General features: G+C 42.6%; 1 protein-coding gene across 1 annotated transcript in view; it reads left to right on the forward strand.

Moving 5' to 3' along the window:
* The first annotated feature begins 1,456 nt into the window (after positions 1 to 1,456).
* Positions 1,457 to 13,694, forward strand: part of USP33 (ubiquitin specific peptidase 33) — a 43,482-nt gene continuing 31,244 nt past the window's right edge. The window contains exon 1 of the mRNA XM_040406785.1: positions 1,457 to 1,555. The gene's annotated coding sequence lies outside the window, so the exon portion shown is untranslated. The remainder of the gene's footprint in view (positions 1,556 to 13,694) is intronic.

A 13,694-nucleotide genomic window follows, 5' to 3' on the forward strand; every position in this document is an offset into this window, starting at 1 on the left:
CCGGTACACCTGATCTATGTGAAGGCTTCACTACTGGTTGTGGCTGAAATAACTGAAGTGTGAACAAGGCCTAAGGCCCCATTCACGTGACGGTACGGTCACTGTGCCCTGCAAACAGCGTGTCCGCCATACACGGGCACCGACTGTGTGAACTCCGTGCCTTTGATTAGAATGGGCGCGGCGGCCATATGGTTGTGTGAATGGGCCCTTAGGCTGGACAACCCCTTTAACAGCCACACAGTAGGATTCTGCCGCATACTTCGGCACTGCTGAGGGTGAAATCCGCTGCGGCAATCCACACAACAGCGCAATTTTTGCTGTAAATCAGTTTGCTGCTTCAAATGTGCTGCGGACTTGATCCCATCCACTTAGGTTACATGCAGTTTTGCAGTGCGCTTTACGTGTATATGTGCGATCTCTGCTCCTGACCTAAGGCCTCCTGCACACGACTGTTTTTTTCCCCTGTTCACTGGCCGTTTTTTGCGTTCCGTATACGGTCCGTATACGAAACCATTCATTTCAATGGTTCCGCAAAAAAAACAGAATGTACTCCGTATGCATTCCATTTCCGTATTTCCGTTCCGTTTAGGCTGCATTCACACGTCCGTGGTGTGTTGTGGACCCGCAAATTGCCCCCCATAAAAATGCCTATTCTTGTCCGCAAGCTGCGGACAAGAATAGGACATGCTCTATCTTTTTGTGGAGCTGCGGACCCAAAATCAGGGCCGCGCTCCGCAATTGCGGCTGCAGACAGCACACTGTGTGCTGTCCGCATCCATTCCGTCCCCATAGAGAATGAATGGGTCCGCACCCATTCCGCAAAATTGCGGAAAGGATGCGGACCCATTTTGCGGACGTGTGAATGGAGCCTAAAAGACAGAACATGTCCTATTATTGCCCGCAAATCACGTTCCGTGGCTCCATTCAAGTCAATGGGTCCGCAAAAAAACTGAACACATACGGAAATGCATCCATATGTCTTCCGTTTCTGTTCCGTTTTTTGCAGAACCATCTATTGAAAATGTTATGCCCAGCCCAATTGTATCTATGTAATTACTGTATGCTGTATATGCCATACGGAAAAACGGAACAGAAACAAAAAACGGAGCAACGGATCCGTGAAAAACGGACCGCAAAACACTGAAAAAGCCATACGGTCGTGTGCAGGAGGCCTAAAGCTGAACATATACAGTAGTCGTGAATGCAAGTAAACGTCCTGCTGGTGATATTTTTCACTGCGAGATGACGTTCGATCCTTCCCTTTAGAGCAGTACTCTCAACCAGCTGCAAAACTAAAACCACCAACATGCCCAATGCTGGGAGTTGTAGTTTTGCTGGAGCTGGAGGAGACCACAGCTGTAGGGATCCCTCCTGGAGCTGATGATGGCTCTAGCTGTAGTCCTGCCCAGTGCCCTGCAGTGCTGCAGCTGGCCGCCAGGTGGCGCTGTGTCGCGGCCCTGCCCCGGAAGCCGCCGCAGCGAGAAAGAGACTCCGGGAGAGGAAGACTGTGACTTGGGCCCAGGGGCCACAGACATCGGACACAGGCCCGGGGCAGGTGAGTGCACGGCCGGGGGGCTCCGGTCACTGCAGGGGGATGGTGTGTGCCATGGTAGCACGTATATATTGTATTACACGCCCACGTATAGCTGTAGGTGATAGATCTCAATGCAGACGTGCATGCAGGAATCATGTGCGGTATATAATACAGGGCACCCTCTATATACAGGTATAATGTGCGGTATATAATACAGGGCACCCTCTATATACTGTATACAGGTATAATGTGCGGTATATAATACAGTGCACCCTCTATATACTGTATACAGGTATAATGTGCGGTATATAATACAGGGCACCCTCTATATACAGGTATAATGTGCGGTATATAATACAGGGCACCCTCTATATACAGGTATAATGTGCGGTATATAATACAGGGCACCCTCTGTATACAGGTATAATGTGCGGTATATAATACAGGGCACCCTCTATATACTGTATACAGGTATAATGTGCGGTATATAATACAGTGCACCCTCTATATACTGTATACAGGTATAATGTGCGGTATATAATACAGGGCACCCTCTATATACTGTATACAGGTATAATGTGCGGTATATAATACAGGGCACCCTCTATATACTGTATACAGGTATAATGTGCGGTATATAATACAGGGCACCCTCTATATACTGTGTACAGGTATAATGTGCGGTATATAATACAGGGCACCCTCTGTATACAGGTATAATGTGCGGTATATAATACAGGGCACCCTCTATATACAGGTATAATGTGCGGTATATAATACAGGGCACCCTCTATATACAGGTATAATGTGCGGTATATAATACAGTGCACCCTCTATATACTGTATACAGGTATAATGTGCGGTATATAATACAGTGCACCCTCTATATACAGGTATAATGTGCGGTATATAATACAGTGCACCCTCTATATACAGGTATAATGTGCGGTATATAATACAGTGCACCCTCTATATACTGTATACAGGTATAATGTGCGGTATATAATACAGGGCACCCTCTATATACTGTATACAGGTATAATGTGCGGTATATAATACAGGGCACCCTCTATATACTGTATACAGGTATAATGTGCGGTATATAATACAGGGCACCCTCTATATACTGTGTACAGGTATAATGTGCGGTATATAATACAGGGCACCCTCTGTATACAGGTATAATGTGCGGTATATAATACAGGGCACCCTCTATATACAGGTATAATGTGCGGTATATAATACAGGGCACCCTCTATATACAGGTATAATGTGCGGTATATAATACAGTGCACCCTCTATATACAGGTATAATGTGCGGTATATAATACAGTGCACCCTCTATATACTGTATACAGGTATAATGTGCGGTATATAATACAGGGCACCCTCTATATACTGTATACAGGTATAATGTGCGGTATATAATACAGGGCACCCTCTATATACAGGTATAATGTGCGGTATATAATACAGGGCACCCTCTATATACAGGTATAATGTGCGGTATATAATACAGGGCACCCTCTATATACAGGTATAATGTGCGGTATATAATACAGTGCACCCTCTATATACTGTATACAGGTATAATGTGCGGTATATAATACAGGGCACCCTCTATATACTGTATACAGGTATAATGTGCGGTATATAATACAGGGCACCCTCTATATACTGTATACAGGTATAATGTGCGGTATATAATACAGTGCACCCTCTATATACTGTATACAGGTATAATGTGCGGTATATAATACAGTGCACCCTCTATATACTGTATACAGGTATAATGTGCGGTATATAATACAGGGCACCCTCTATATACTGTATACAGGTATAATGTGCAGTATATAATACAGTGCACCCTCTATATACTGTATACGGGTATAATGTGCGGTATATAATACAGGGCACCCTCTATATACTGTATACAGGTATAATGTGCGGTATATAATACAGTGCACCCTCTATATACTGTATACAGGTATAATGTGCGGTATATAATACAGTGCACCCTCTATATACTGTATACAGGTATAATGTGCGGTATATAATACAGGGCACCCTCTATATACTGTATACAGGTATAATGTGCAGTATATAATACAGTGCACCCTCTATATACTGTATACAGGTATAATGTGCGGTATATAATACAGGGCACCCTCTATATACTGTATACAGGTATAATGTGCAGTATATAATACAGTGCACCCTCTATATACTGTATACAGGTATAATGTGCGGTATATAATACAGGGCACCCTCTATATACTGTATACAGGTATAATGTGCGGTATATAATACAGTGCACCCTCTATATACTGTATACAGGTATAATGTGCGGTATATAATACAGGGCACCCTCTATATACTGTATACAGGTATAATGTGCGGTATATAATACAGGGCACCCTCTATATAGAGAGAATTTAGGAGACGCATTAGAGATCACTATAATGATGTTCAAAACAAAAAAGATACATCAGTGGCACGGCATATCAACCAATGCCACGGTGGTAATACGGCATGCCTTCAGTTTATAGGTATCCAACATGTCCCTAAACCCAGGAGAGGGGGGGACTGGGACAAACTAATCCTGAAGGCAGAAGCCAGGTGGATTTATAGATTGAAGTCAGTTACACCCAATGGCCTCAATGAATATCTCTCCTACAAACCCTTCCTATAAATATACAATATACGTATGGAAGATAATCCTATTTGGCCCTCTATGGTATATATAGGTATTAAAATGACAAGCAACAATGTGTCCATGCAGTTATGCACTAAACTATAACCAAAAATGTAAATATGTTTGCGATAAAAATATCAATATGACAGCAATCAAACAATTCACAAAATATAATATAAGTTTAAAGATATGATAGTACTCTATAATCAATGCCCAGTTAGAGTGTATTTTGCCAACTTTGAACAAATCTAACCTAACTATCAGTACCTTTCAGGCAAGAGTAACCTTGCTAAACAAAAAGCCGGCCGGGGACGCGGTACGAGATCCCCATGACAACTAACCACTCCCAAACACTACGTCACTTCCGCACTAGAGCGGAGCATAGCCAGACCGTCCGACGTAAGAAGCGGGATTTGTCTGCGCATGTCTCCGCTGCGAAGCAGACAGGTGACATACAAGGGGGGAGTGTCAAGAATGCGCCTGGCCCTCACCAGCCTACTGGTTAATTCCATGCAGGGGAGGAGCGAGACGCACAAAAAGAGACGCACAGCTCCACAACGCCGCCACTGCCGCAGAATCGATACAGGTGAAAGCTACTGCCTTCATCACCTGAACATCCTCGTCATTCCCTGAAGAGCCATACCTGGCGAAACGCGTCGGATGAAAAAGGACAACAAACGATAGAGAGGTAAGAGCATAGGGACTCTTAGTACAGGCCCGAGGTTCCAGAGGCTGGGGGTCGTCTTTTCCAAGACGAGTGCTCCGATTACAGCCGTTAAGGCTATCACCCCGACTAGACTAGGTCAAGTAGGGAAAGGGCATAGGGACTTCTAGTGAAACTAACTAGGTTCTCCCCCTATAGACTAATTAGCCTTTTAGACAGATTAGCTTAAACCACTACTGTGTAACTGGTCCCTCTGCTCCCTCTCTCTAATACAAATAGCGCAGTAGTTTCATTAAACTCAGCCGTCTCATCATTATTTTAAAATGATAAAAATAAAAGATTATTCTTAATAAAAATAAAACAAGGCACACTCAGTTAATTAACAATATTTATTTGAGACCACTGAGAAAAACTTTATAGTGGGTCTATTCTATAGACACCTACTATAAACATAAGACATAGCTATATACTGTATACGGGTATAATGTGCGGTATATAATACAGTGCACCCTCTATATACTGTGTACAGGTATAATGTGCGGTATATAATACAGGGCACCCTCTATATACTGTGTACAGGTATAATGTGCGGTATATAATACAGTGCACCCTCTATATACTGTGTACAGGTATAATGTGCGGTATATAATACAGGGCACCCTCTATATACAGGTATAATGTGCGGTATATAATACAGTGCACCCTCTATATACTGTATACAGGTATAATGTGCGGTATATAATACAGGGCACCCTCTATATACTGTGTACAGGTATAATGTGCGGTATATAATACAGGGCACCCTCTATATACAGGTATAATGTGCGGTATATAATACAGTGCACCCTCTATATACTGTATACAGGTATAATGTGCGGTATATAATACAGGGCACCCTCTATATACTGTGTACAGGTATAATGTGCGGTATATAATACAGTGCACCCTCTATATACTGTGTACAGGTATAATGTGCGGTATATAATACAGGGCACCCTCTATATACAGGTATAATGTGCGGTATATAATACAGGGCACCCTCTATATACTGTATACAGGTATAATGTGCGGTATATAATACAGGGCACCCTCTATATACTGTATACAGGTATAATGTGCGGTATATAATACAGGGCACCCTCTATATACTGTATACAGGTATAATGTGCGGTATATAATACAGTGCACCCTCTGTATACAGGTATAATGTGCGGTATATAATACAGGGCACTCTCTATATACAGGTATAATGTGCGGTATATAATACAGGGCACCCTCTATATACTGTATACAGGTATAATGTGCGGTATATAATACAGTGCACCCTCTATATATAGGTATAATGTGCGGTATATAATACAGTGCACCCTCTATATACTGTATACAGGTATAATGTGCGGTATATAATACAGTGCACCCTCTATATACTGTATACAGGTATAATGTGCGGTATATAATACAGGGCACCCTCTATATACTGTATACAGGTATAATGTGCGGTATATAATACAGTGCACCCTCTATATACTGTATACAGGTATAATGTGCGGTATATAATACAGGGCACCCTCTATATACTGTATACAGGTATAATGTGCGGTATATAATACAGGGCACCCTCTATATACTGTATACAGGTATAATGTGCGGTATATAATACAGGGCACCCTCTGTATACAGGTATAATGTGCGGTATATAATACAGGGCACCCTCTATATACTGTATACAGGTATAATGTGCGGTATATAATACAGGGCACCCTCTATATACTGTATACAGGTATAATGTGCGGTATATAATACAGGGCACCCTCTATATACTGTGTACAGGTATAATGTGCGGTATATAATACAGGGCACCCTCTATATACTGTATACAGGTATAATGTGCGGTATATAATACAGTGCACCCTCTATATACTGTATACAGGTATAATGTGCGGTATATAATACAGGGCACCCTCTATATACTGTATACAGGTATAATGTGCGGTATATAATACAGTGCACCCTCTATATACTGTATACAGGTATAATGTGCGGTATATAATACAGTGCACCCTCTATATACTGTATACAGGTATAATGTGCGGTATATAATACAGTGCACCCTCTATATACAGGTATAATGTGCGGTATATAATACAGGGCACCCTCTATATACTGTGTACAGGTATAATGTGCGGTATATAATACAGGGCACCCTCTATATACTGTATACAGGTATAATGTGCGGTATATAATACAGTGCACCCTCTATATACTGTATACAGGTATAATGTGCGGTATATAATACAGGGCACCCTCTATATACAGGTATAATGTGCGGTATATAATACAGGGCACCCTCTATATACTGTGTACAGGTATAATGTGCGGTATATAATACAGGGCACCCTCTATATACTGTATACAGGTATAATGTGCAGTATATAATACAGGGCACCCTCTATATACTGTATACAGGTATAATGTGCGGTATATAATACAGGGCACCCTCTATATACTGTATACAGGTATAATGTGCGGTATATAATACAGGGCACCCTCTGTATACAGGTATAATGTGCGGTATATAATACAGGGCACCCTCTATATACAGGTATAATGTGCGGTATATAATACAGTGCACCCTCTATATACAGGTATAATGTGCGGTATATAATACAGGGCACCCTCTATATACAGGTATAATGTGCGGTATATAATACAGTGCACCCTCTATATATAGGTATAATGTGCGGTATATAATACAGTGCACCCTCTATATACTGTATACAGGTATAATGTGCGGTATATAATACAGTGCACCCTCTATATATAGGTATAATGTGCGGTATATAATACAGTGCACCCTCTATATACTGTATACAGGTATAATGTGCGGTATATAATACAGTGCACCCTCTATATACTGTATACAGGTATAATGTGCGGTATATAATACAGTGCACCCTCTATATACTGTGTACAGGTATAATGTGCGGTATATAATACAGGGCACCCTCTGTATACAGGTATAATGTGCGGTATATAATACAGGGCACCCTCTATATACTGTGTACAGGTATAATGTGCGGTATATAATACAGGGCACCCTCTATATACTGTGTACAGGTATAATGTGCGGTATATAATACAGGGCACCCTCTGTATACAGGTATAATGTGCGGTATATAATACAGGGCACCCTCTGTATACAGGTATAATGTGCGGTATATAATACAGGGCACCCTCTGTATACAGGTATAATGTGCGGTATATAATACAGGGCACCCTCTATATACTGTATACAGGTATAATGTGCGGTATATAATACAGGGCACCCTCTATATACTGTATACAGGTATAATGTGCGGTATATAATACAGGGCACCCTCTATATACTGTGTACAGGTATAATGTGCGGTATATAATACAGTGCACCCTCTATATACTGTGTACAGGTATAATGTGCGGTATATAATACAGGGGACCCTCTATATACTGTATACAGGTATAATGTGCGGTATATAATACAGTGCACCCTCTATATACTGTGTACAGGTATAATGTGCGGTATATAATACAGGGCACCCTCTATATACTGTGTACAGGTATAATGTGCGGTATATAATACAGGGCACCCTCTATATACTGTATACAGGTATAATGTGCGGTATATAATACAGGGCACCCTCTATATACTGTATACAGGTATAATGTGCGGTATATAATACAGGGCACCCTCTATATACTGTATACAGGTATAATGTGCGGTATATAATACAGTGCACCCTCTATATACTGTGTACAGGTATAATGTGCGGTATATAATACAGTGCACCCTCTATATACTGTATACAGGTATAATGTGCGGTATATAATACAGGGCACCCTCTATATACTGTGTACAGGTATAATGTGCGGTATATAATACAGGGCACCCTCTATATACTGTATACAGGTATAATGTGCGGTATATAATACAGGGCACCCTCTATATACTGTATACAGGTATAATGTGCGGTATATAATACAGTGCACCCTCTGTATACAGGTATAATGTGCGGTATATAATACAGGGCACCCTCTGTATACAGGTATAATGTGCGGTATATAATACAGGGCACCCTCTATATACAGGTATAATGTGCGGTATATAATACAGTGCACCCTCTATATACTGTATACAGGTATAATGTGCGGTATATAATACAGGGCACCCTCTATATACTGTATACAGGTATAATGTGCGGTATATAATACAGGGCACCCTCTATATACTGTATACAGGTATAATGTGCGGTATATAATACAGGGCACCCTCTATATACAGGTATAATGTGCGGTATATAATACAGTGCACCCTCTATATACTGTATACAGGTATAATGTGCGGTATATAATACAGGGCACCCTCTATATACAGGTATAATGTGCGGTATATAATACAGGGCACCCTCTATATACTGTATACAGGTATAATGTGCGGTATATAATACAGGGCACCCTCTATATACAGGTATAATGTGCGGTATATAATACAGGGCACCCTCTATATACTGTGTACAGGTATAATGTGCGGTATATAATACAGGGCACCCTCTATATACTGTATACAGGTATAATGTGCGGTATATAATACAGGGCACCCTCTATATACTGTGTACAGGTATAATGTGCGGTATATAATACAGGGCACCCTCTATATACTGTATACAGGTATAATGTGCGGTATATAATACAGGGCACCCTCTATATACAGGTATAATGTGCGGTATATAATACAGGGCACCCTCTATATACTGTATACAGGTATAATGTGCGGTATATAATACAGTGCACCCTCTATATACTGTATACAGGTATAATGTGCGGTATATAATACAGGGCACCCTCTATATACTTACACTAGTGTGAAAGTAGCCTGATACAGGACCGGAGTGGTGCTGCCCCCCTCCGATTGGTTTTCTGCTCTGGCTAAGGGTACTTTCACACTTGCGGCACAGGATTCCGGCAGTCCTGACGCAAACCGATGGCATTTGTCAGACGGATCCGGATGCGGATCCCTCTGACAAATGCATTGAAATACTGGATCCGTCTCTCCGGTGTCATCTGGAAAAACAGATCCGCAATTTTTTTTTAGATTTTTTTTGCATTTTTAAAGGTCTGCACATGTGCAGACCGGAAAACCGGAACACTTAATGCCGTATCTGGCATTCCTGCAAGTGTTCAGGATTTCTGGCTGGAGAGAAAAGTGCAGCATGCTGCTCTATTTTCTCCGGCCAAAAAACGTAAGAGGGACTGAACTGAAGACGTCCTGATGCATCCTGGACGGATCGCTCTCCATTCAGAACGCATTGGGATAAAACTGATCAGTTCTTTTCCGGTATTGAGCGCCTGTGACAGAACTCAATAACGGAAAACAAAAACGCTAGTGTGAAAGTACCCTAAGGCCCCTTTCACACGAGCGAGTTTTCCGCCCGACGTGAACGCATACAGGGCTGAGGAGTCGGAGTTGAGGAGTCGGAGGCAATTTTGGGTACCTGGAGTTGGAGTCGGCAAAAAATGAACCGACTCCGACTCCTACTAGATTTAAATTGGAATAAAAAAAACTATTATGGGGGGCATCTGTGGATGGCACTGTTATGGGGGGCATCTGTGGATGGCACTGTTATGGGGGGCATCTGCGGATGGCACTGTTATGGGGGGCATCTGTGGATGGCACTGTTATGGGGGGCATCTGTGGATGGCACTGTTATGGGGGGCATCTGTGGATGGCACTGTTATGGGGGGCATCTGTGGATGGCACTGTTATGGGGGGCATCTGTGGATGGCACTGTTATGGGGGGCATCTGTGGATGGCACTGTTATGGGGGGCATCTGTGGATGGCACTGTTATGGGGGGCATCTTATCTTATGTGTCATCCACAGATCCCCCCCATAACAGTGTCCCTGTGTAGTGAATGGGGGCCGGCATCTGTTTCTGTAATGGCAGCGGGGCCCGGTGCCCGCTTCATACATTCAGTGGGCGGAGCAGGCGCGTGACGTAGTGAGTTGCGCTACGAGCGCCCACCCGGCCTCCTGATGCCAAGAAGTCAATAGTAAGTAGTACAGCGCTAGATTTAAGATGATTGGAATAGTTTAACAATACCCACAAGTTAGATATGATTACCGTATACTACAGTGAGCGGGGCCCGGTGTAGTAGAATACAGTGACTGCACCGGGCCCCGCTGCCATTACAGAACCAGATGCGGGCCCCTCCTCCCTCTCAGCCTATTCACCGGACGGTCGCAGCATTCGCCCCCCCATAAGACGCACTGCTATTTTTCCTCCACTTTTGCGAAAAATACGGCACTTCTCTACTGTAAGAATAAAGGCCAATGCATGCAGTGCGTCACGTTACCGCAAAACGAACACGTTAAGTGACCGTGAAGAAGCTTTTCATATGCTTCACTATATGGCACGCAACGCACAGTTGAGGAGCGGCAATACTTATACTTTCCATTGTGTTGTGTTCCGCTGTTACATGGAACGCAGCGTCCATGGTTAACCTCGCATCTCACTGATAACGGATTAAGTAAATATGTTTTTTGCAGGACTAGAGAGAGAGACACTTGTATAAGGGAAGGGAATGGAGGGTCAATAGCTCAAGACTGAAGCTGTAAACCATTGGAAAAACTGCTGTCATTCAGCTAAGGCGATAAAAACGTGTAAACTCATTAAACATGACTATGGGATTCTACTGGGGAAATCAGGTTTTACAATAAATGAAGTCTGAAGTACCAAAAACTGAGGAGTCAGAGTCGGAGCATTTATCTACCGACTCCACAGCCCTGAACGCACAGCACCCGCACTGAATGCGGACCCATTAATTTCAATGGGTCTGTGTACATGAGCTTTTTTTTTTCCACACATCAGTTCTGCGTTGCGTGAAAATCACAGCATGTTCTATAGGCCTTATGCACACGACTGTATGTGTTTTGCGGTCCGAAAATTGCGGATCCTCAAGAAAAAAAACGGTTGACGTCCGTATGGCATCTGTTATTTTTGCGGATCCATTGTAATAATGCCTATCCTTGCCGCAAACTAGAAAAAAATAGGACAAACACTTTTTTTTTTGCGGGGCTACGGAACGGACATACTGATGCGGACAGCACACGGTGTGCTCTCCACATTTTTTGCGGTCCCATTGAAATGAATGGGTCCGCATCCTATCGGCAAAAAAACCCGAAACGGACAAGGAAACTAAATACGGTCATGTGCATGAGGCCATATTCTGCGTTTTTCATGCAGCCCCGGACCCATAGAAGTGAATGGGGCTTCAGTGAAAGACGCATTACATCCGGAAGCAAGTGCGGATGCATGATGGTTGCTAGGAGGTGTTGTTTGTAAACCTTCCGTTTTTTATCACGTGCGGAAAAAACTGAACGCAATCGCAGACAAAACTGACTGAACTTGCTTGAAAAATGGTGTGAGTTTCACTGAACGCATCCGGACCTAATCCGTGTCGTTTGTGTGAAAGAGGCCTAAAGATGCAAAAATGTTGCAAAGGTTTTGCACAAATAAGACCAAAAAAAAATCACAAGGCCCTATTTTCCTTTTTCCTAGGCCAGTGATGTCACGTTCATCAGTCCCGTGGCCTGGGCGCAGCTCAGTCCTGTTCACGTGAATGTGGCTGATCTGCAATACCATGTACAACCACTACACAATGTATGGCGCTGCGCTTGGTAAGCTGCGAGGAGGCTGCAGCACTCGCTGGAGCACCCCGGCCAATTCAAAAATCTGATTGTTGCTGGGGCTCGGACTCCCACCAATAAGGTATTGATGACCTATCCTGAAGATAGGTCATCAGAACTGAACTCGCGGAAAACCCCTTTATAAAATTCCATCATCAACCACTAGGGGGAGCTCACTGGTGCCTAAGGGTATAGTCACACGTTGCTGTTGAGTTGCAGATTTTCGCAAAATTGTGTTACAAATGCTCTGACTCAGTTGCAGATTATTATTTTTTATTTTTTTGTGGATTACATTTTGTATAGTGCTGTGGAAAATCTGCAACATATCCGCTACATGTGAGAACATCGCCTTATGGTAACTGGACTGAGCAGCGCGGCGAATACGTAATATTCTATAAATCCATGTATAGGGGTCTCATGCTGTCTGCAGGCCGGGCTTTTGTGGTAATGCTTGTGTGCGGTAGTTGCGTACACTACATGGGTCAGTATGGCGGTCGATGCATTATCTCGATCTGCCGTATACATTATTTATCGCGCCTTGGTAGGTGCTGACGGAGGATGTCCGTCCGTCCTGTGGTCAGCAGCTTCCAAGCAGTGCATGTGATTAAACTCTCGAGCCTCCGAAGCATCGGGCAGGTTATGTTCTCACTGTGAATGTGCATTTTACACCGCCATATAGGTTTTGTCATGGAGCCAAAAAAACAGCACAAAAAAATGTTCTGGTAGACTTATAGCAAAAATATGGAGGTTGTATTTTTTACTTTTGAAAAGCACATGCAAAAAAATCAGGGCAAAAGCGCCAGAAAAAAAAAGTGTTTTAAATATTCTTTTTTTTTTTTAAGTTTTCAAATATAATCATAACATTAGATTTTTTTACATGCCTTTTTGGGATCATAGTCCCTTGTTTTTTTTTTTTGTCAAATACATACATATAAATTAAAGGTATAACATATATTTAAAGGGTAACTGTCAATTTTTTTTATATTTGCTAGTTTATTACAGCTAGGCATGTAAACCCAGAGTTAGGCTGAGTTCACACGGGCGAGATTTCCGCGTGGGTGCAATGTGGGAGGTGAACG

Source organism: Bufo bufo, chromosome 9 (assembly GCF_905171765.1).
Source record: "Bufo bufo chromosome 9, aBufBuf1.1, whole genome shotgun sequence".
In the NCBI taxonomy this organism is placed as follows: domain Eukaryota; kingdom Metazoa; phylum Chordata; class Amphibia; order Anura; family Bufonidae; genus Bufo; species Bufo bufo.